Source organism: Homarus americanus, unplaced genomic scaffold (genome assembly GCF_018991925.1).
Source record: "Homarus americanus isolate GMGI-L3 unplaced genomic scaffold, GMGI_Hamer_2.0 scaffold21914, whole genome shotgun sequence".
Taxonomy (NCBI): domain Eukaryota; kingdom Metazoa; phylum Arthropoda; class Malacostraca; order Decapoda; family Nephropidae; genus Homarus; species Homarus americanus.
In genome coordinates this window covers 760327-784709 of record NW_024719665.1, presented here as the reverse complement: position 1 = coordinate 784709, position 24383 = coordinate 760327, and positions in this window count along the sequence as shown.

The window sequence follows — 24383 nt, the reverse complement described above, 5'->3', positions numbered from 1 at the left end:
ACAGACACCCATGACCCTACCATGACACAGGACCATAAATGACACCCTACCATGAACGACACCGACCTCCATCAACCATGACACGACCACCAGACTACACTTAACTAGGGTGTAGTGACGTAGAAATCAACAAAGAGGAAGAAAAATCCACCAACGCCAACCTCACTCTGCCTGAGGACTGGCTCATACCACACTGCACTCACGTCATTCATTCAGGAGGTGATAGTTCTTTCTTTTAACCCCCTACCCCACCCCACACCACCCCCCCTTCCTCCCCCCTTAAAACCTTCCTCCTCCTTCCCCCACCCCACACCATCCTTAAACCCTTCCTCCACCCCACACCACCACCCATAAACCCTTCCTCCTCCTTCCTCTCCACCCCCTCCTTCTCCTTACTCTCCCTCCGTCGTAACTCTGAAACGTATTAGGGATTAGAGAGACCAGTGATTAAAAAGTTTCTTTCTCGTTGGACACGTCTGGGGCCAAATCCACATGACGAAGGCAGAGTGCGGAGCTGGCCAGAGGTCCTCGGAACACGGACGGGCGTGATCCTCCTTACGCCCTGAGGATCCATAACCAGTGGATCATCTCTCAGTGCGCTCACCAACACCACCTTCAAGACCAAGTTGACCTCGGGAATATTTAAAGCTGTTTATTTAGATTATTTTTCTTCCATGATCCCCTTCGGCTTGCTTGGTGCGTTTGAATGTTGCTTCCCTGTGGGTATTGAGTGACAGACAGACAGACAGGCAGACAGACAGACAGGCAGACAGGCAGACAGACAGAGACAGATGGTAATAAGATGATTAAACTTCAGGCAGAGACAGACAGATGCAGAGCACTAGGATCGAGAGATACTCGTATGTGTAATCCTGGACTCAAGTCTCCATCCCTCCAAACAGGCAAAATCATTCAAGAGACTACAGGCCATCTCAGGTCATAAAGGTCACAGGTCATCTCAGGTCAAGAAGGTCACAGGCCATTGCAGATCAAGAAGATCGCAGGTCATTTCAGGTCATGACGGTCCCAGGCAGGGTGAAACTATATGCAAGTTTCTTTATGCCATTTGCCTCTGTCTACCCAGAAGTAATTGGGAACCTGGATGTTAATCGATTTGTGGATCGTGTTTCGGGGTAATGATTAGCCAGTGCAGTTGGCGAGTTGTCCGGTCTTCTCGGACTATTCCTTGATTACTAGGTCAATGGGTCATGCAACTCGTTAACTCAGGGTGTGGTTGTTGTGTTTGCGACAGCTTCTACACCTTAAACAAATTCGCGCTTAGGTGGCCCTTAATTGGGCCGACCATCCTCGTTATACGATGGACAACCATATGTATGTATGTATGTATGTATGTATGTATGTATGTATGTAATAATTTGTATCTGAAAAATTTGCTCGTTTCATTTAAGTCCTCATATATTTTAATTATATAGCAAAATTAATCCTAAAATAGATTAGGTTAGGTTAGGTTAGGTTAGGTTAGGTTAGGTTATGTAGAAACTATTCACGTATCTGTATTTTTCTGATCTATATGATCGTTTATGACCAGTCAGAAGTGTCCAGAAAAGATAAATACACAGAAGTTATTACTGTACACAGACCAGGAAACTCTACCTCCAGAAAGACTCAACATCCTAGAAAGATACAACACAGAGAGAATAAGATGATCCCTGAACTATGTCATCTGGATTACCCAAGTAGACTGATGGCCTTAGGACTAACAGCCCTTCAGACAAGACACAACAGGACAGATCTCACTGAAATATTCACAATCCTTTAAGTGATGGAAGACATGAACCCGAGAACTTGACTGTATCTGTGATGTCACGCACCACGAGACATAACTACAAGCTGGTCAAGTTATCATACAGAACAAATATAAGGAAATACTTCTTGACACAGAGGCTGGTAGACCTATGGACGGTCTACCAGCTCAGGAGTTGGGTCAACAACAGCACTGGGCTTCACAATGGCCCTTGACAAAATTATCAACAACAATGGAGGGATCCTACACAGCCCACTGGCCTCCTTCCCTCGGCATGGCCACCTCTACTGTGTGTGTGTGTGTGTGTGTGTGTGTGTGTGAGGAGTGGGCGTGTTTACGTCATAAGGTAATAGCATCAGTGGCCTGGCCGTCATCGGATCGCTGAGGGAAGGTGAGAGGGAGGGAAGAATGAGGAGGAGGGTGAGGGAGGAAATGAGAGGGAGGGAGGGAGTAGGGAGGAGGGAGGGAGAGAAGGGAAAGGTGGGGGAGGAGAGGGGAAGGTGAGATGAAGAAAAGAGTGGGAAGGGAGACAAGAAGAAAAAGGGATAAGGGAAGAAAAGAAAGGTGAGAGGGAGAGGCAAGGGAGGGATAAACGGGAAGGAAAGGAGAGAGGGAAAAGGGAGAGAGAGGAGAAGATAGCAGGGGGAGAGTAGGGGTAGTGAAGGGGAAAGGGGAAGGGGAGAGGATGAGAAGGATTTCGTCAGTGGGTGTGGTAAGGAGGGTGTGGTAGAGTGTGGTAGGGGAGGGTGTGGTGTGGAGGTGTGGTGGGGGAGGGTGTGGTGTGGAGGGTGTGGTGGGGAGGGGTGTGGTGTGGAGGGGTGTGGTTGGAAGGGTGTGGTAGGGGGAGGTGTGGTAGGGGGAGGGTGTGGTAGAGGGGTGTGGTAGGAGGTTGTGGTAGGGGAGGGTGTGGTAAGGGATGATGTGGTAGTGGAAGGTGTGGTAGAGGGAGGTGTGTGGTGGGGGTGTGAAGGGGAGGGTGTGGAAGGGAGGGTGTGGTGGGAGGGTGTGGTGGGAGGTGTGGTGGGGAGGGGTGTGGTGGGGAGGTGTGGTGGGAGGGTGTGAAGGGAGGGTGTGGAAGGGGAGGTGTGGAAGAGGGTGTGGTGGGGGGAGGGGTGTGGTGGGGGTGTGGTGGGGGAGGGGTGTGGTGGGAGGGTGTGGTAGAGGAGGGTGGTAGGGAGGTTGTGGTAGGGGAAGGCGTGGTGGGGAAGACGTGGTGGGGGAGGCGTGGTGGGGGAAGGCGTGGGAGGGAAGGCGTGGTGGGGAAGGCGTGGTGGGGAAGGCGTGGTAGGGAAGGCGTGGTAGGGGAAGGCGTGGTAGGGAAGGCGTGGTAGGGAAGGGTGGTGGGGGGAAGGGGGGGGGAAGGCGTGGTGGGGGAGGCGTGGAGGAGGCGGTAGGGGAGGGGGTGGTAGGGGAAGGCGTGGTAGGGGAGGGCGTGGTAGGGAAGGCGTGGTGGGGGAAGGCGTGGTGGGAGAGGCGTGGTGGGGGAAGGCGTGGTGGGGGGGAAGGCGTGGTGGGGGAGGCGTGGGGAGGCGTGGTAGGGGAAGGGTGGTAGGGAGGGCGTGGTGGGGAAGGCGTGGTGGGGAAGGGTGTGGGGGGGTGGGGGGAAGGCGTGGGAGGGAAGGCGTGGTGGGGAAGGCGTGGTAGGGGAAGGCGTGGTGGGGAAGGCGTGGTGGGGAAGGCGTGGTAGGGGAAGGCGTGGTAGGGAGGGCGTGGTAGCAGAGGCGCGCACCGCCCCACGCACCCTCGACAATACAACTTTAACCTAATGACGGAGAGACGTGACGTCAGAGGTAGCAGCGTGAGGTGACGGCTGAGGAGTAGGAATCCTGGCCGTTATTCCTCACCTCCTCCCTCATCTTCTCCTCCCTCACCCTCCTCCCCCTCACCCTCCTCCTCCTCCTCCTCCCTCACCCTCCTCCTCCCTCACCCTCCTCCCCTCACCCTCCTCCCCCCCCTCACCCTCCCTCCCCCTCCTCCCTCACCCTCCTCCTCCTCACCCTCCTCCTCCCTCACACCTTCCTCCCCTCACCCTCCTCCCCCCTCACATTCCTCCCCCTCACCCTCCTCCCCTCCTCCTCCTCCTCACCCCTCCTCCCCCTCCTCCCCTCACCCTCTCCTCCCTCACCCTCCTCTCCCTCACCCCCCCCCTCACATTCCTCCCCCCCTCCCCTCACCCTCCCTCCCCTCACCTCCTCCTCCCTCACCCTCCTCCTCCCACCCTCCTCCTCCCTCACCCTCCTCCCCCTCACCCCCTCCTCCCTCACCCTCCTCCCCTCACTCCTCCCTCACCCTCCTCCCTCCTCACCCTCCTCCACCCTCACCCCTCCTCCCCCTCCTCCTCACCCTCCTCCCTCTCACACTCCTCCCCTCCCTCCTCCCCTCACCCTCACTCCTTCTCCCTCACCCTCCTCCCCTCACGCTCCTCCTCTCCCTCACCCTCCCTCCCTCTCCCCACCTCCCTCACCTCCTCCTCCTCCCCTCCTCCCTCTCACCCTCCTCCTCCTCCTCCCCTCCCCTCCTCCTCCCTCCTCCCCTCCTCCCTCCCTCCCTCCCTCCCTCACCTCCTCCTCCCCTCACCTCCTCCTCCCTCACCCTCCTCCCCTCACCCTCCCTCCCCCTCACCCTCCTCCTCCTCACCCTCCTCCCCCTCACCCTCCTCCCCCTCCTCCCCTCCCCTCCTCCCCCTCACCTCCCACTCCTCACTCCTCCTCCCTCACCTCCTCACCCTCCTCCCCCTCACCTCCTCCTCCCTCACTCTCCCCCACCTAGTTACAGGTTTAATTACAGCGACCTTCAAGGTGGTAGGGTTATGGCTTCGCTGTGTGTGTGTGTTGTGTGTGTGTGTGTGTGTGTGTGTGTGTGTGTGGTGTGTGAGTGTGTGTGTGTGTGTGTGTGTGTGTGCGTGCGCGGTGTGTGTGTGCGTGTGTGAGCGTGTGTGTGTGTGTGTAAGGTCAAGGTCATTAGTTTATGCAATTTTCTCTTATTTTAATGATGTAGACAGACAGACAGACAGACAGACAGACGAACGAAGACGGACAGACGACGACGAACAGAGAAGACAGACAGAGACAGCAGACAGACAGACAGACAGACGAACAGAGAGAACGAGCAGGAACAGACTGAACAGACAGACAGCTAGACGAACGGACAGACAGACAGACAGACAGCTAGACAGACAGACAGACAGACAGCTAGACGAAGGACAGACAGACAGCGGACAGACAGACAGAAAGACCGGACAGAACGAACAGACAGAGACGGACAGCTAGACAGACAGACAGACAGACAGGACAGACAGACAGCTAGACAGACAGACAGACAGACAGCTAGACAGACAGACAGACAGACAGACAGACAGACAGACAGAGACAGACAGCTAGACAGACAGACAGACAGCCAGCTAGAGCAGACAGACAGACAGACGAACAGACAGAGACAGACAGACGAAAAGAGACAGACAGACAGAGACAGACAGCTAGACAGACAGACAGACAGCTAGACAGACAGACAGACAGAAAGAGACAGACAGACAGAGACAGACAGCTGGACAGACAGAGACAGACAGACAGACAGACAGACAGACAGACAGACAGCCAGACAGACAGACAGACAGAGACAGACAGCTAGACGAGACAGACAGACAGACAGCTAGACAGACAGACAGACAGACAGCTAGACAGACAGACAGACAGACAGTCAGGACAGACAGACAGCCAGCGACAGACAGAGACAGACAGCTGGACAGACAGACAGACAGACAGCTAGACAGACAGACAGACAGACAGACAGACAGCTAGACAGACAGACAGACAGCTAGACAGACAGACAGACAGACAGACAGACAGACAGACAGACACCTTATTTCCTTAACGTAATCTTTCTTGACAGAATTCTCCTTCACTCCTCTCACCCTCCCTCACCCCTCCCTCACCCTCCCTCACTCTCCCTTACTCCAACACTCTATCTCACCTCCCTCCCCCCTCCCTCACCTCCTCCTCCCTCCCACTCCCTCCTCTCCTACTCTCCCAACACTCTCTCACTCTCCTCACCTCCTCACTCTCCTCACCTCCCTCACCCTCCCTCCCCCTCTCACACTCTCCCTCACCCTCCTCACTCCCTCACTCTCCCCTCTCCAACACTCCTCACTCTCCTCACCTCCCTCACTCTCCCTCACCTCCCTCCCACTCTCCTCACCCTCCCTCCTACCTCCTCCTCCCTCACCCTCCCTCCCTCTCCCTCCTCTCCCTTCCCTCCAACACTCTATCTCCACTTCTCCTCTCCTCCCTCCTCCTCCCACTCTCCCTCACCTCTCTCCCTTACCCTCACCTCACCTCCCTCCTCTCCCTTATTCTTCGCGTGTTCACCTTGTTCATAGTTTCCTGTACACTCACCAGCTGTTCACTTCCCTCTCTATGAACCTTACCTCAGGGTTCACGATGGGTCACACAGCACGGGGACAGTGTGTGTGTGTGTGTGTGTGTGTGAGAGAGAGATAGAGAGAGAGAGAGAGAGAGATAGAGAGAGAGAGAGAGAAAGAGAGAAGAAGAGAGAGAGAGATGAGAAGACTTCATAACGTCGTGAAGCATGTGTCGCAAGAATCAGTTTTCATGGAGTGTGGTCAGTGAACACACTTCACCCCCATCACTGTCAGCGAGGGAGGGAGGGGAGAGGGTAGGGAGGTGGTGAAGGGGGAGAAGGAAGAAGGGAGGGTGGTGAAGGAAGGGGAGGAAGAGGGAGGGTGGTGGAGCAAGGGGAAGGAAGGAGGGGTGGTGAAGGAAGGGGAGAAGGAAGAGGGGAGGTGTGGTGGAGGAGGAAGTGGGGAAGGGAGGGAGGTTTGGTGGAGGAAGGGAGGGAGGAAGTGGGGTAGGGGAGGGAGGTGTGGTAGGAGGGAGGTGTAGTGGAGGACGGGGAGGGATGTGGAGGGGGTGTAGTGGAGGAAGGGGAGCAGGAAGTGGGGGGAGGTGAGGGGTGGTGGAGGAGGAAGATGGGGAGGGTAGGTGAATGTGCGGTTGGCAGGTGGGGTAGGGATAAGGTGGAAGGGGATAAGGTGGAAGGGGGAAGGGGAGAAAGGGTTGAGAGGGTGCTGGGAAGAGAATAGGGGGACGTGGGGGGGAGGGAGGAGAAAGGAGGAGGAGAGAGTGGGAATGAACAGAAGTCATTGTGGTGAGAGAGAATAGAGTAGAGATAAATAGGGAAGTGAGGGAGGGAGGGAAGGAAGTGAAGGAGGGAAGGAAGTGAAGGAGGGAGGAAGTGAAGGAGGGAGGAAGTGAAGAAGGAGAAGGAAGTGAAGGAGGAAGGAAGTGAAGAAGGAAGGAGTGAAAAGGAGGGAAGGAAGTGAGAAGGGAGGGAAGAGGAGGGAAGTGAAGAAGGGAAGGAGGAAGTGAAGGAGGGAGGGAGGGAAGTGAAGGAGGGAGGGAAGTGAAGGAGGGAAGGAAGTGAAGAAGGGAAGGAAGTGAAGGAGGGAGGGAAGTGAGGAGGGAAGGAGTGAAGGAGGGAAGGAAGTGGGAGGCAAATGAGGCTAAGGAGGATGTGAAAGGAAGACAAGAAGGTAATGAGATAAATAAATAATAAAGAAGGCGAAGGGTGGGAGGGGTGAAGCTACACACCCACCCACCCACACACACACACACACACACACACACACACACACACACACACACACACACACACACACACACACACACACACACACACACCCCCCCACCCACCCACCACCACAGGGTTTACACATCGCTTTCCATTCATTCATGACTGACACTCACAGGCCTAAATCTTGACACACAACACACTAAAAAAATAACAACGAAACACTCTGTGGTTTAGGGAAGAGGAAGAGGAGGGAAGAGGAGGAGGAGGAAGGAAGAGGAGGGTAAGAGCCTCCAAATCTTGCCACGGTTCAGTAAACAAATCTAACATCTCTTCGGGGATTATTTAGGCTTTTAAATAACACTCTATGCCCTCTTATAATGTTGACGATTTGATGGTTCTCCCGAAGGCCACCACACCCTGGACGATACCTTAAGGGACCAACAAGGCGATAGACGGAAACAGTTGAAACTGACGAAAATCTCAGGGAAAATGAGACATGGTGACATGCTTCCTCCTCCTCCTCCTCCTTTCTCCATTCATTCATTCACACGCTACCCCCTCCCCCCTGCTCCTCCCCCCTGCTCCTCCCCGTCATACAGTTGCCAACACGTCCAATTTCTCTTGTTTTCCTCTCCTCTTCCCCTCCTCCACCACAACCTCCTCCCTCCCCCCAGACATACACCCCCCTAAAACACGATACACCACTGGGGGGGAGGAGGAGGAGGAGAGAAGGAGGAGAAGAGCAGGAAGAAATGTAGAGGAGGAGGGAGAGGGAGAAGGGCACCAAAGGCAGTACAAATATGTTCCTCCATCGCTGACGAATACACTCCAAGTATGGCAGAATTTTTGGTGTGTGTTTGACTGAACCTGTCGAGAGAGAGAGAGAGAGAGGGAATGGGCTAAGATTAACAATTTTCCTTATTTTTTTAAGTCAACAGATCTCGACATCTGCCTGTCTCTGTGGGAGGTTCTTGGAGGAGGTACTGGAGGTAAGGAAAGGTTCTGGAGAGGTACTGGAGGTAAGGGGTTCTGGAGGTACTGGAGGTAAGGTAAGGTTCTGGAGGTACTGGAGGTAGGGAAGGTTTCGGAGAGGTACTGGAGGTAAGGGAAGGTTCTGGAAGGTACTGGAGGTAAGGAAGGTTTCGGAGAGGTACTGGAGGTAAGGGAAGGTTCTGGAGAGGTACTGGAGGTGGGAAGGTTCTGGAGGTACTGGAGGTAAGGAAGGTTTTGGAGAGGTACTGGAGGTAAGGGAAGGTTCTGGAGAGGTACTGGAGGTTTATTAATGAGGATGTGGTGGAGTGTGGCGGGGGTGTGGTGGAATGTGGGTGTGGTGGAGTGTGGTGGAGTATGAAGGGTGGAGGGAATGTAGAATGAGGGTGTGGTGAAGGAGGGGGGTGGAGGAAGGGGGAAAGAGGAGGAGAGAGAGAGAGAGAAGGAGGGATGGCAGGAAGGAGGGAGGGACAGAAGGAGGGCAGGAGGGAGGGAGGGAAGGAAGGAATTCAACAAAAGAGGTCAGGTTCCCTCCCAAGCACACAGTCGCCATACCAGTAAATTGAGTACACGAACCCCAGCTGTGTTGACTAGCCCAGTGGTGCAAGGTGACAGCAGTCTCTCTCTCATTATGCCAGAGAACAAACCTATTAGCTGAGTGCGGGAGCATTATAACATCAGTGCGAAAGTTTAATATTCTTCCAGCTGAGTATGTAAGCCTTAACTTGTGTGTGAAAGCTTTATAACATAAGCCTTATAGCTGTGTGTGAAAGCTTAACAACCGAGTATAAGCCTTATAGCTGTGTGTCAAAGCTTTATCACTGTAAAACCCTTATAGCTGTGTGTGAAAGCTTTATCACTGTATAAGCCTTATAGCTGTGTGTGAAAGCTTTATCACTGTATAAGCCTTATAGTTGTGTGTGAAAGCTTTATCACTGTATAAGCCTTATAGCTGTGTGAAAGCTTTATCACTGTATAAGCCTTATAGCTGTGTGTGAAAGCTTTATCACTGTATAAGCCTTATAGCTGTGTGTGAGCTTTTCACCGTATAAGCCTTATAGCTGTGTGTGGGAGCCTTGCCGTACCCAAACGACTGTGTAACTCAACCTGTGAATAGGATGTAACTTAATATACCCGTTATTATTTATAAATATTATTTTTATTTATTATTGTTTTATTATTATTATTATTATTATTATTATTATTATTTTATTTATATTATTATTAATGTTTTATTATGATTATTATTATTATTGATGTTTATTTATTATTATTATTATTATTACTTTATTTATTATTATTATCATTATGTTTTATTATGATGATTATTATTATTAATATTTATGATTATTATAGTTATTATTATTATTATTATCATTATTATTATTATTGATATTATTAATGTTATTATTATTATTATTTTTGTTTTGTTATTATTATTATTATTGTTTTTATTATTATTATTATCATTATCATTATTTATTTATTTTTTTATATTTATTACTATCATCATCACCATCATTATTATTATTATTATTTACATAATTATTTTGTTATAATTATTATCATCTTTAATTATCATTATTATTGTTATTATTAATGTTATTAGTATCATTATTATTATTATTATATTTTATTATTATTATTATCATCATTAATATTTATATCAATATTATTATTATTATTGTTGGTATTATTACTATCATCATCTTCACCATTATTATTATTATTATTTTATTATTATTATTATTATTATTATTTTTATTATTATTATTATTGTTTTATTATTGTTATTATATTATTATTATTTTTTTAATATTAATTTATTATTATTATTATTATTATTATTGTTATTTTTAATATTAAATTTTATTATTATTTATTTTTAAATATTAAATTTATTATTATATTATTTTTTATTATTATTATTTTTGTTATTATTATTATTATTATTATTATTTTTATTATTATTATTTTATTATTATTATTATTATTATTATTTTTTATTATTATTATTATTTTTTGTTATTATTATTATTATTTTTGTTATATTTTTTGTTATTATTTTTGTTATTATTATTTTTGTTATTATTTTTTTTATTATTATTGTTATTGTTATTGTTATTGTTGTTGTTGTTGTTTATTACTGTTATTATTATTATTAGTAGTAGTAGTAGTAGTGGTGGTGGTGGTAGAAGCTATCAGCGTCAATTTCATTACCAAATTACTGAAACATCTTCACTTAACCTAAGAAAGATCATTCCTTGAAGTACCACCGAGACTGGGAGGAATAGGATTGACCAATCCAGAGGAGATTGCTGCCACCGAACATCAAAACTCAGTTAAGCTCACGGCAGCCCTCACTGACCACATAATACCTCAGAACACAACAGGTGAGGTGGATACCAGTGAAGTAAACAAGATTCGTAGGTCCATTACAACAGAACGACAGCACTGCCAAAGTGATAAGCTGCAGCAACTGTTGCTGCAGGTACCAGAGAATTTGAAAACAAAAGTAGCTACAGTGCAGGAGGTGGGCGCCTCGAACTGGTTAACTACGTTACCGATAAGAGTAAATGGTTTCAGTCTCAATAAACAAGAATTTACAAATGCCATTGCTCTAAGGTATGGTTGGCCAGTAGAAGGGTTCCCTCCCAATGCGTGTGTGGCTCTTCCTATGACGTCGATCACGCCATGGTGTGCAAGAAAGGGGCTTCATATGCATGAGGCATGACGAAGTAAGGACCTCACAGCAAATATGTTGAAGGAAATCTGTCGTGATGTCAGGGTAGAACTGACCTCCTTCCATTGGATGGCGAGATCTTCCAACATAGGACTTCAAACACATCCAACGATGCCAGTGTTGACGTCATGCTCGAGATTCTGGATGCAAGCGATTCTTCGACATCAGGATTTTTATCCCATGGCCGCTTGTCACCATAACTTGGCTCGATGGTGCAAACAGGAGGAACGAGAACGACAAGATTAGGGCATATGGGAGAGAATTCAGAACGTTGATCACGGCAGCTTCACCCTCTGGTGTTCACAACCTTTGGTGATGGGACCGTGCAAGATGTTTTACGCCAGACTCGCGGAGGTGCTATCCGAACAGAAGCAGCAGCCCGAATTACGTCACAGCTGATGAGATGTCGTCTGTCCTTCTCTCTCCTTAGGTCGGCTTTGCTTCCTCAGGGGAACGAGAGCATCGGCCCCAAAGCCGACAATAGTTGCAGATATTCGGCCATTTTTTTAAACTTCGGGTTCCTTATTAGTAACCCGAAGCGCCTCCGAACCGTAATCCATTTTTTTTAAACCAAATTTTGTCGGGTTACCATTTGTTAGTCCGACAATATTATTGGAAGGTTCGGGATAAGTTCTCGAGGAGTGTGGGTAGGCACCTGAAAGACTTATCCCCACTGTTCAAACTAGTTATAAATGAATAGAAAACGTCTCTGGAATACAATATATGTAAATTAAGATGAAATAATAAAGAAATGATCCTTTCCCCAGTGATCCTCTCCCCCAGTTATCCTCTCCCAGTGATCCTCTCCCCAATGATCCTCTCCCAGTGATCCTCTCCCCAGTGATCCTCTCCTCCAGTGATCCTCTCCCGAGTGATCCTCTCCCAGTGATCCTCTCCCCAGTGATCCTCTCCCCCAGTTATCCTCTCCCCAGTGATCCTCTCCTCCCCAATGATCCTTCCCAGTGATCCTCTCCCCAGTGATACCCTCCCCCAGTGATCCTCTCTCCCCCAGTGATCCTCTCCCCAGTTATCCTCTCCCCAGTGATCCTCTCCTCCCCAAGATCCTTTCTCCAGTGATACTCTCCCAGTGATCCTCTCCCAGTAATCCTCTCCCCAGTGATCTTCTCCCCAGTGATCCTCTCCCCAGTGATCTTCCCCAGTGATCCTCTCCCCAATGATCCTTCCCAGTGATCCTCCGCCAGTGATCTTCCCTGCGCCAGTGATCTTCCCTCTCCCCAGTGATCCTCTCCTCCCAATGATCCTCTCCCCAGTGATCCTCTCCTCCCCCAATGATCCTTTCCCCGTGATCCTTCCCCAAGGGTTCCTCCAGTGATCCTCTCCCAGTGATACTCTCCCCCAGTGATCCTCTCCCAGTGATCCTCTCCCCAGTGATCCTCTCCCCAGTGATATTTCCAGTGATACTCTCCCCAGTGATCCCTCCCAGTGATCCTCTCCCCAGTGATCCTCGCGCAGTGATCCTCGCCCCAGTGATCCTCTCCCGCAGTAATCCGCCCCAGTGATCCTCTCCCCAGTGATCCTCTCCCAGTGATCCTCCCCAGTGATCCTCTCCCAGTGATCCTCGCCCCAGTGATCCTCTCCCCCAGTGATCCTCGCCCCAGTGATCCTCTCCCCCAGTGATCCTCTCCCCAGTGATCCTCGCCCCAGTTATCCTCTCCCAGTGATCCTCTCCCAGTGATCCTCTCCTCCAGTGATCCTCTCCCCAGTGATCCTCTCCCCAGTGATCCTCTCCCCAGTGATCCTCTCCCCCAGTGATCCTCTCCCCAGTGATCCTCTCCCCTCCCAGTGATCCTTTCCCCAGTGATCCTCTCCCCAATGATCCTCTCCCCAGTGATCCTCCCCGGTGATCCTCTGCCCCAGTGATCCTCTCCCCCAGTGATCCTCGCCCAGTGATCCTCTCCCAGTGATCCTCTCCCCCAGTGATCCTCTTCTCCCCCCAGTGATCCTCTCCCCAGTGATCCTCTCCCCAGTGATCCTCTCCCCAGTGATCCTCGCCCCAGTGATCCTCTCCCCAGTGATCCTCTCCCCAGTGATCCTCTCCCCAGTGATCCTCGCCCCAGTGATCCTCTCCCAATGATCCTCTCCCCAGTGATCCTCCCCAGTGATCCTCTCCCAGTGATCCTCGCCCCAGTGATCCTCTCCCCCAGTGATCCTCTCCCCCAGTGATCCTCTCCCAGTGATCCTCTCCTCAGTGATCCTCCCCCAGTGATCCTCTCCCCAGTGATCCTCTCCTCAGTGATCTTCTCCCCAGTGATCTCCCAGTGATCCTCCCCCAGTGATCCTCTCCGCAGTGATCCTCTCCCCAGTGATCCTCTCCCCAGTGATCCTCCTGAAGTCACCCAAATCCGTACTCGTTCCACCAACCGGATTTTCTACTTGGGGATCCGGCGGCCGGCTACCCATTGTCTCCTAATTAATTGATTTATTTTCCTAATCCGGCTGTAATTTCCGGCTTAGGATGTCCGGCCAGAATAACTCTGCCGCTGCTCCTGCCGGATTCCTAACTCGCTCAACGGTTGACGGTCGATTATGGAGAAAGACCGCGAGGTTAGGTTAGGTTAGGTTAGGTTAGGTTAGGTTAGGTTAGGTTATCAAATGACTTGTTTCTGTTTTTTTATCCTTTCATTAACAGCTTTTTTGATGATGATGATGATGATGATGATGATGACGATGATGATGATGATGATGATGATGATTATGATGATGATGATGATGATGATGATGATGATGACGTTGATAACCTAACCTAATACTAATAAGAATAACAATAAAAGCCTTAATAAAGAATAGATATTATCACTATGGCAAGAAGAAGAACAAGAACAACAAGAACCGAGGGAAGAGGAATGGGATGAGGAGGAGGAGGAATAGGAGAGGGAAAAGTAAGACGATTATTTTTAATTTTATGGGCCATTTAGCTAATTTGTCTTGGCTGTGTGAAGAATTTTGTGTATTCTCATATACACACATTCCTCGGAGTCAGCCGCCCGAGCCTAAACACCCCCTCCCTCACCCCCCCCGCCCTCCCTCACCCCCCCTTCCCCTCCCAAACCCGCCGTAATAAGCTTCTGAAAAAAATTCCCGTTTCTATTGGCAGGAGGGACTACTCAGGATTCGTTTACAATGGCGTCTTGTCGGAGCTTCTCATTCTAATACATTAAACACATTACATCATTATTCAGCCCCTCTTAACATTCATTCTTTCATTTATCTTTTATTCATATTTGCATCTTCTTATTCTCTGTTATTGCTGTGTCTTGCCTGGAAAATAAAACAGAATTTTATTATTTCGTTGAAGCAGTCGCCATTATACAGGTGTTAGACATGCTGAGTCATTGTGGGTGTAGATAATGGTAACCTGTCTCTACTAGTTATGAACACCAGTTGTTAAGACGGAGGACACGGGAGGGAGGGAGGAGAGAGAGAAGATAGAGGGGGAAGGAGAAGGGAGAGATAGAGGAGAGAGATGGGGGAGGAGAGAGTGAGAGAAGAAGAGGAGAGAGAGGGGTGGGTTAGGTTAGGAGAAAGAGGGTAAGAAAAATGAGAATGGGAGAGAGAGGGGAAGAGAAGGAAAAGAGAGACAGAGAAAGATTGAGAGAAAGGAACATACAAAGGAGAAGGAAAAGAAAGAGTGATAAAGCGAAAGGGAGTAAGCGCGAGAGGAAATAGAGAGAGAAACCAGGGAGAGAGGGAGGAAGAAGAGAAAGTTAAGGTAAAGAAAGATAAGGAACAGGTTATGGCAGAGAGAGAGAGAAGAGAGAGAGAGAGAGAGAGAGGCCACACGAGTAAAACCAGGAGAATGTCTTTCATCATCTTTACCTCTTACCTCAACTTTCCACACTGAATCATCTCAAATTAACCTACCTCTCTCTCTCTCTCTCTCTCTCTCTCTCTCTCTCTCTCTCTCTCTCTCTCCCACATGTTAACCACCCTCTCCAGGTTACAGCACTCCCTCCTTCCCCACCCTCTCCAGGTTACAGCACTCCTCCTTCCCACCCTCTCCAGGTTACAGCACTCCCTCCTTCCCCACCTCTCCAGGTTACAGCACTCCTCCTTCCCACCCCTCTCCAGGTTGCCTTCCTTCCCCCTCTCCAGGTTCGTCCTCCTTCCCACCCTCTCAGGTTACAGCACTCCTTCTCTCCCTCAGGTTACAGCACTCCTCCTTCCCACCCTCTCCAGGTTACAGCACTCCCTCCTTCCACCTCTCCAGGTTACAGCACTCCCTCCTTCCCACCCTCTCCAGGTTACAGCACTCCCTCCTTCCACCCTCTCCAGGTTACAGCACTCCCTCCTTCCCACCCTCTCCAGGTTACAGCACTCCCTCCTTCCCACCCTCTCCAGGTTACAGCTCTCCCTCCTTCCCACCCTCTCCAGGTTACAGCACTCCTCCTTCCCACCTCTCCAGGTTACAGCCTCCCTCCTTCCCACCCTCTCCAGGTTACAGCACTCCTCCTTCCCACCCTCTCCAGGTTACAGCACTCCCTCCTTCCCACCCTCTCCAGGTTACAGCACTCCCTCTGTGATGCTCTGCTCATGGGGGAGATTTTCTGTAACTGTACTTTTATATCTGAACTTTGATTTGTGATGTTTTAATCTTTATAAATTAAATATAAACGATTTTAAGGTAGTTTTTATTACCTTAAACGATCCAAATTTTTACCTGATGATTAATTAACCTAACCTAACCTAACCTAACCTAACCTAACCTAAAAAATTAAACAATGTATCTATATGAACTTATGATTACGTGTGTATGTGTGTATGTATGTGTGTGTGTGTGTGTGTGTGTGTGTGTGTGTGTGTGTGTGTGTGTGTGTGTATGTGTGTGTGTGTGTGTGTGTGTGTGTGTGTGTGTATGTGTGTATGTATGTATGTGTATGTGTGTATGTATGTATGTGTAGCAGTAGATGTGTGTGTGTGTGTGGCTCGAGAGTGACAGAGCCATCACACACACTACTGACTAATAGGGAAAAATAGCCCCTATGGTAAAACCCCATAGGGGACAATACTTTCCATTGTTGTGTTGGGAAGTAAGGGGGGAAGGGGGGGAAGGGGGTGTAAGGGGGTGTAGGGTGGTGTAAGGGGGTGTAGGAGGGGGTAGGTGGTGTAGAGGAGGTGTAGGTGAGGGTGTAGGTGATGGAGGGAAGGTGGGAGGTAGTGGTGATGGTGGTAGTACTAGTATTAAAAAAAGTAGTAGTAGTGGTGGTAGTAGTAGCAGTAGTGGTGGTTGTAGTAGTAGTAGTGGTGGTAGTAGTAGTAGTGGTGGTAGTGGTGGTAGTAGTAGTAGTGGTGGTAGTGGTGGTAGTAGTAGTAGTAGACTTAACCCCAGCAGAAAGAACACTTCTTGCACTTCCACCAAGACTGGGAGGGATGGGACTAACTAATCCAGAGGAGATTGCTGACACTGAACATCAGAATTCACTTAAGCTCACGGCAGCCCTCACTGACCACATAATAGCCCAGAATGCAATAGGGGAAGTGGACACCAGCGAAGTAAATAAGATCCGTAGGTCCATTACAACAGATCGGCAGCACTGCCAAAATGACATGTTGCAGCAACTATTGCTGCAGGTTCCAGAAAATTTGACAAAAAAAGTAGCTATAGCACAGGAGGTGGGCGCCTCGAACTGGTTAACTACGTTACCGATAAGGGCAAATGGTTTCAGCCTTAACAAACAAGAATTTACAGATGCCATTGCTCTAAGGTACGGTTGGCCAGTAGATGGTTTGCCCTCCCAATGTGTGTGTGGCTCTTCCTATGATGGCGATCACGCCATGGTCTGCAAGAAGGGGGGCTTCATATGCATGAGGCATGACGAGGTAAGGGATCTCACAGCAAATATGTTGAAGGAAATCTGCCGGGACGTCATGGTAGAACCGACCCTCCTTCCACTGGATGGCGAGATCCTCCAACACAGGACTTCAAACACATCTAACGAAGCCCGCGTGGACGTCAGTGCTCGAGGATTCTGGACGCGGGGACAGCGAGCTTTCTTCGACATCAGGATTTTTGATCCCATGGCCGCTTGTCACCGTAACCTAGCTCTCGATGCTGCATATAGGAGGAACGAGAACGACAAGAGAAGGGCATATGGGGAGAGAATTCAAAACGTTGATCAAGGCAGCTTCACTCCTCTAGTGTTCACAACCTCTGGTGGGATGGGCCCAAGTGCAAGATGTTTCTACGCCAGACTCGCGGAGTTGATCTCCGAACAGAAGCAGCAGCCCAGAAGTTATGTTACAGCCTGGATGAGATGTCGACTGTCCTTCTCTCTCCTTCGGTCGGCTTTGCTCTGCCTCAGGGGAACGAGAGCTTCTGCCCCTACGCCGACAACTGCTGCAGATATTGACTATGAGGCTACAGTCACTGAATGCCGCATAGATCTGCGGCTCAACTAATCTAACACAGTTAGGATAGCTTCTTATGTATTAGGATATTTAATATTAAGGTAAATAAATGGCGGTGAAGGTGTGGCTATTGGGGGAGGCTGGAGGCCATAAAAAAAAAAAAAAGTAGTAGTAGTGGTGGTGGTGGTAGTAGTGGTGGTGGTAGTAGTGATGGCAGTAGGGAAGTAGTAGTGGTAGTTGTGGCAGTAGTGGTGATGGTAGTAGGAAGCAGTAGTGGTAGCTGTGGCAGTAGTGCAGTGATGGCAGTAGGCTTGTGCAGTGGTAGTTGTGGCAGTAGTGGTGATGGTAGTAGGAAGTAGTAGTGGTAGTTGTGGCAGTAGTGGTGATGGTAGTAGGAAGTAGTAGTGGTAGTTGTGGCAGTAGTGGTGATGGTAGTACGAAGTAGTAGTGGTAGTTGTGGCAGTAGTGGTGATGGTAGTAGGAAGTAGTAGTGGTAGTTGTGGCAGTAGTGGTGATGGTAGTAGGGAAGTAGTAGTAGTAGTTGTGGCAGTAGTGGTGATGGTAGTAGGGTAGTAGTGGTAGTTGTGGCAGTAGTGGTGATGGTAGTAGGAAGTAGTAGTGGTAGTTGTGGCAGTAGTGGTGATGGTAGTAGGAAGTAGTAGTGGTAGTTGTGGCAGTAGTGGTGATGGTAGTAGGAAGTAGTAGTGGTAGTTGTGGCAGTAGTGGTGATGGTAGTAGTAGTAATTGCAATAGTGATAGCGCGTCTATTATGTATTTATGTTTCAGTCACTCAGTCACTCACCCACCCACCCACTCACCCACTCACCCACCCACCCACTCACTTACCCACTCAGTCACTCACCCACTCAGTCACTCACCTAATTTCCTGCGGTTCTTTCCCTTTAGGCTTGCGGTTCGGCTCCTTCTCTTGACACAACTAACCGCAGGCCTCTAGAGAATCCCCGTAGGCTCCCACAAACCACCCCGTAGGCTCCCACAACCCCCCACAGGCTCCCACGGGCTCCCCACGGCACCAAGTTTCATTCATAAACAAGTGAAGGGAAAGTCGTAGGTTCGTTACTACTCCTGTGGCCTGACACACACACACACACACACACACACACATCTATCTGGTCTGCTTTACTGATCTGCACATCCGTGTGTGTATGTGTGTATTTGTGTCTGTGAGTGTGTGTATTTTTTGTGTGCATGTTCTTTTTTTGGTTGTGTCTGACTGTGTGTGTAGGACTGTGTGTATGTCTGTCTTTGTGTCTGACTGTCATGTGCGTATTTCTGTCTGTTTCTGTGTTTACCTGTCTGTCTGTCTGTCTGTCTCAATCGTCCTTTATACACATTCACCAGTTTATTCATCTCTCCATTTATCATTATTAATTACCCTTTAAAATCTATGTCTAACCACCTAGTTGACCCCGTTTAACCTCTGACCAGTGACCCGGATGTGATGACAGGTGGCAGAGGTCAGTGACAGGAAGGAGGCAAGTCTTCCTTGGGTCGCGTGGGTTCAACAGAGGTCATGTCAGGTCAACGGAGAAGGGTGAAGGGAAAAATGTAAATATTGTCTGTTTGTCTCTTAGTTTTTTCCTCCTCTTCTCCTTTAGTTTATCCATTTCCCTCTCCATCTGTTTTTCCTTCCCTAATTTTTCTTTTTCTTACATTCTCTCTTTCCTCTTCCCTCTCACTCTCTCTTTCCTCTTCCCTCTCACGCTCTTCCTCTACCCTCTCATTAACCCATCGAAGGGGAGGGGAAGGGAATGGAGTGGGGGAGGAGGAGAAAGGGGGTAAGGGGGGGGGAGGAACCACTATCATCACCCTTCCACCCCCCTTACCGGAAGTCAGTATCCTCCCCCTGGACAAACTACCCAGGCAATGAATGGGTTAAAAAAGGGAACAATGGGAGGGTGGGAGGGGGAATAAATGAGGGAGGAAGGAATGGGGGAGGTGTATGGCCCTGACCTCTGACCTCAAGACAGACAGTCAGCAGTGGTGGAGGTAGTGGAGTGGGGAGGTGTGGGCGATAGGGGAGGGGGGAGGGCAAGAGGGAGGAGGGAGGAGGGTTGAGGGTAGGAGGAGAGGGTGGAGGAGGGGGGAGGAGGAGGGAAGGACGCCGCGTGACCCTCCATCAGCAAGGTTTCCTCAAATTTACAGACTGTATCGTACAGCCCAGGTAATTAGAGGCAGGTAAACAGGTGGGAGACTCATGATGTGCCAGTAATTAACTCACCTGAGAGCTTACACACGGGCCTGAGGGAGGAGGAGGGGGGAGGAGGGAAGAGCACGAGCAAGTGAGAGAGAGTTACAAGGATGATAAAGCCGGGCCAGGAAGGCGAGAGGTAGAGAGAGACAAACGGAGAGGGAGGGAGAGAGGGAAGGATGGAGGGAGGGAGGGAGAGAATGTAAGAGGGAGGTTAGGGAGAGAGGGAGGGTCCACCACTCCCAGCTGTCATCCGCTAGTTCCTCCTCTCCGCCCAACACCTGCCACCTCCTGTACGCTTTTACGCCCACCAACTGCATTACAGGTGCACACAATTCTCACACACATACACACAGGTACACACACATCCACACAGATGAACACAAACGCTCACACACACAGGTACACACACATACACATACGAATGGAGAACAAAGGTACTCAAACTATCCAACCAGGAGCGAACTCGTAACAATGGTTTTAAATTAGACAAATTTAGATTTAGGCGTGATGGTTTGGAAACAGAGTAGTGGACGAGTGGAACAAGTTACCAAACATCATCATTAACTCTAATACGCTGGATAGCTTCAAACATACTGTAGGTTGGATGGATATATGAGCGATACGGGTTGGGTGTAAACGAGACTGCCCAGTATGACCCGCTGCGGATTCCTCCATTCTTATGTTCTTATGAAACTTAGCAATAACCTCAGCTTAGTAACAACCTCAGGTTAGTAACAACCTCAGCTTAGTAATAACCTCAGCTTAGCAATAATCTCAGCTTAGCAATAACCTCAGCTTAGCAATAACCTCAGCATGGCAATAACCTTAGCTTAGTAACAACCTCAGCTTAGTAACAACCTCAGCTTAGTAATAACCTCAGCTTAGTAATAACCTCAGCTTAGTAATAACCTCAGCTTAGTAATAACCTCAGCTTAGTAATAACCCCAGCAATAACCTCAGCTTAGTAATAACCTCGAAAGCTTAGTAAACTAACCTCAAGCAAGTAATAACCTCAGCAATAACCTCAAGCTTAGCAGTAATAACCTCAACAGTAATAGCTATCGCTTAGTAATAATCTCCAACCTTAATAACCTCAAAGCAGCAATAATCTCGCCGATTGTCTGACCATGCGATTGAACACCAAAATAACTTTCAACTCAACGACGAAATGAGCAATTATCTTAATAAATATTTTCAACAGTTTTCACCACCGAAAATTTAAACATGATACCCGAGACTTCGACTCTATAAAGAGATAGTGAAGAAAATAAATTAAGCGAGATAGTAGTGACTAGTGACGATGTTAGTAAGCAAATAGACAAACTAAAGCCTACTAAGTCACCAGGTTCCGATGAGATATTTGCCAGAGTATTAAAGGAATGTAAGGAAGAGCTTAGTATGCCCTTAGCAAAGTTGTTTAACATGTCCTTAAAACAGGTGTAGTACCAGAATCCTGGAGGATAGCGAATGTAATACCGATTTTCAAGAAGGGGGATAGATCACTATCGTCTAACTACCGCCCAATCAGTCTAACATCAATAGTAGGCAAATTACTGGAAGCAATCATTTCAAACTCTATTCGAAATCACCTGGAGAAGCACAGATTGATCAATGATTCCCAGCATGGCTTCACAAGCAGACGTTCTTGCCTAACTAATCTATTAACATTCTTTTCATCAGTTTTCGAATCAGTGGACGAGGGGCACAATTATGATGTGGTATATCTCGACTTTAGTAAAGCCTTCGACAGAGTCCCCACGAAAGACTAATTAGAAAGGTAGAAGCTCATGGCATCAAAGGTGACATCCTTCGTGGATTAGGCGTGGTTTACAGGACGACAGCGTGAGCATTAACGACACTAAGTCCCATTGAAACAACGTCACAAGTGGAGTTCCCCAGGTAAGTACTTGGACCATTATTGTTTGTATATACCAAGCGACATAGATATCGGCATAGACAGCAACATATTAAATTTGCTGATGGCTTTTAAATAGAGACGTGTTATCAAATCTGATGAGGACTCGGCAAAATTACAGGAGGATCTAAACAAATTTTTCGAATGGTCTAAAAAATGGCAGATGAAATTCAACATCGACAAATGTAAAGTACTCAGTATAGGAAGTGTAAACAGGGAAACCATATACCAGATGAACAACGATGCCATAGAGAAATCCGACTGCGAGAGAGATTTAGGAGTAATGATAAGTAGGAACCTTAAGCCAAGTAAACAATGTGTTTTTGCTCGTAACAAGGCTAATAAAGTGCTTGGGTTCATACAAAGGAGTGTTAGTTACAAGACTAGCGAGGTCATCCTAAAACTGTATCTTGCTCTTGTGAGACCACACCTGGATTATGCAGTTCAGTTCTGGTCACCGTATTACAGAATGGATATAGAATCCTTGGAAAGAATTCAGAGGAGAATGACAAAGACTAATCCCGGGCATTAGGAACCTTGAGTATAGAGACGGGTTAAAGCATCTTAATTTGCACTCCTTGAGAGACGTAGAGCGAGGGGCGACCTGATAAGTGTATAAGTGGAAGGCGAAGGGCTAAACAAAGGGACATTACAAAAAAGTGCTCAAATTATCCAGCAAGGAACTTGAACTTCGTAACAATGTTTTAAATTAGAACAATTTAGATTTAGGCGTGAAATAGGTAAACACTGGTTTGGAAACACAGTAGTGGATGAATGGAACAAGTTACCAAATATCATCATTAACTCGAATACGCTGAATTATTTCTGGAAACTATGAGTTGGATGCTCATATGAGCAATAGGGGTTGGGTGTAAACGGGACTGCCCAGTATGGGCCAATAGGCCCGCTGCAGTTTCCTCCATTCTTATGTTCTTATGTTCTTATGTAGTGACCTGTAGTAACCTCTAATAACCTGTAGTGACATTGTAGTGACCTTATAGTGACCTGTCTCATCATCCTCAGTCTCCCAGGGTGAGTCAGGTCAAACTACTTCTCTCTCTCTCTCTCTCTCTCTCTCTCTCTCTCCACGAGGGAAAAAAGGTCAGGTCACGAGCTACAGAAGGTCATGTTGGGTGGTGGCGGGGTGGGGGGTATTGTTCTTTCGTCTACGTCCTGTAAAAGAAAGTGAGTAGAAAGTAAGTAAATGGGGGCGGGGAGAGGGAGGGAGAGAGAAAGGGGTGGGAAGGAAGAAGGCGAATTACCCCCTCCTTCACCTCATCTCCTCTCCCTTCTTCACCCTCTCCTTCCTCCACCCTCTCCCTTCCTCCACCCCTCTCCTTCCTCCACCCTCTCCTTCCTCCACCCTCTCCCTTCCTCCACCCCTCAAGTCAGTAGCCTAACAGGACGGCTAGTGTTGGAAGGAGTGAGTCGTTTTGTGAGGAGAGAGAGAGAGAGAGAGAGAGAGAGAGAGAGAGTAAAACATAAAACAACGGAGATTAGAAACAAGAAACAACAGAGAGACATCAACAGAAGGAGGGAGGAGTAACGAACAACAACAGGGAGGGAGAGAAGGGAGCAACAGGGAGGGAGGAGATAGTAACAGGGAGGAAGGAGGGAGCAACAGGGAGGGAAGGAGGGAACAACAGGGAGGGAAGGAGGGAGCAACAGGGAGGGGAAGGAGGGGAGCAACAGGAGGGAAGGAGGGAGCAACAGGGGAGGAAGGAGGAACAACAGGGAGAGGAAGGAGAGAGCAACAGGGGAGGGAAGGAGGGGAGCAACAGGGGAGGGAAGGGAGAGCAGCAAGGGGAGGAAGGAGGGAGCAACAGGGAGGGAAGGAGAGAGGGAGCAACAGAGGGAGGGGAAGGAGGGAGCAACAGGGAGGGAGGAGATGCAACAGGGAGGAAGGAGGAAACAGCAGGGAAGGAAGGAGAGAACAGGGGGAGGGAAGGAGAGGGAGCAACAGGGGAGGAGGGAAGGAGGGAGCAACAGGGAGGGAAGGAGGGAGCAACAGGGAGGGAAGGAGGAAGCAACAGGGAGGGAAGGAGGGAGGAAGCAACAGGGAGGAAGGAAGGGAGGAACAACAGGGAGGGAAGGAGGGAGCAACATGGAGAGGAAGGAGAGAGCAACAGGAGGGAAGGAGGGAACAACAGGGAGGGAAGGAGGGAACAACAGGGGAAGGAAGGAGGAAGCAACAGGGAGGGAAGGAGGGAGCAACAGGGAGGAGGGAAGGGAGGGAGCAACAGGGAGGGAAGGAGAGAGCAGCAGGGGAGGAGGAGGGAACAGGAGGGAAGGAGGGAACAACAGGGAGGGAAGGAGGGAACAACAGGGAGGAGGGAAGGGAAGGGAGCAACAGACAACAACAGGGAGGGAAGGAGGGAGCACCTTCTGTAGCGGCCGGAAGATCCATATTGTGCGGTCAGTCAAGCGCGTCACCGCCTACTTCCGGCCGGCCACTACCACCACCACCCTTACCCCACTACCACATAGAGACCAGCCATCTTGTATCCCTCTGCCGGACACCCCCTTCAGGAGATGGAAAACTCATCCTCCATACAGTAGTCCATAAGGATGACTTTACCTCTGTGAGCGTCATCACTACAGGATATTGAGTGTATGGAATTATCACCCTTATATTGTCTAGTGCATGGAGACTATTTATCTTATCCCACTAAAGCGGACATGCCTTCAGATAATTGTAAAGTCATCCTTCTTGAGTATGTTCATAAAGGTGAACATGGTATAGCAAAGTGGCATGACCATAGAAGTAACAATAAGATAGAATTCTCGTCCTTATGTTTAT